This window comes from Mixophyes fleayi, chromosome 1 (genome assembly GCF_038048845.1).
Source record: "Mixophyes fleayi isolate aMixFle1 chromosome 1, aMixFle1.hap1, whole genome shotgun sequence".
Classification (NCBI taxonomy): Eukaryota; Metazoa; Chordata; class Amphibia; order Anura; family Limnodynastidae; genus Mixophyes; species Mixophyes fleayi.
In genome coordinates, this window is record NC_134402.1 from 195,444,027 (window position 1) to 195,444,519 (window position 493).

The window sequence follows — 493 nt, forward strand, 5'->3', positions numbered from 1 at the left end:
CATCCATGAGAGGAAATAATATAACATCAGGCAAATCTTACTGCTGTTCTCAAACAGAAACAATCATAAAAAATTGACTAGAAATTGAATGCACTCTAGAGAACATAGAATGATCTGATTGGATACAGATCGTTCTATTTCCACCAACTTTTATCCCAGATGAGCAGAACATAAAGACTGAATAAAATAAGGTGCCGAGACACTAAACACAACTAAAACGGTTCACATATTCAGGGAGTCATTATTTAGTATCACACACACACTTGTTAAATAATTAGCAAATTGAAATATTTTTATTTTGCTTTAATAAATCAATTTTGTTTTCAGCTTCATAGTAATTACCATTTAAGATCAAAACAATAGAACTTAATGCAAGGAAACATTCTCACTAGATCAAGTGGATCTTTCTGTTCTGCCCTTTGTAGCAAGTTATTTTACTATCAAAACAGCTGACGAATTTCCTATGCATTGTGAAAGGACAGCTGAAATGAAG

At 32.3% G+C, this 493-nt stretch overlaps 1 protein-coding gene across 1 annotated transcript in view; it reads right to left on the reverse strand.

Moving 5' to 3' along the window:
• Positions 1-307: 307 nt before the first annotated feature.
• The window catches only part of PEX11G (peroxisomal biogenesis factor 11 gamma), a 14,198-nt gene continuing 14,012 nt past the window's right edge, over positions 308-493 (reverse strand). Inside the window, exon 7 of the mRNA XM_075204724.1 lies at positions 308-493. This exon is cut by the window's right edge and continues 664 nt beyond it. The gene's annotated coding sequence lies outside the window, so the exon portion shown is untranslated.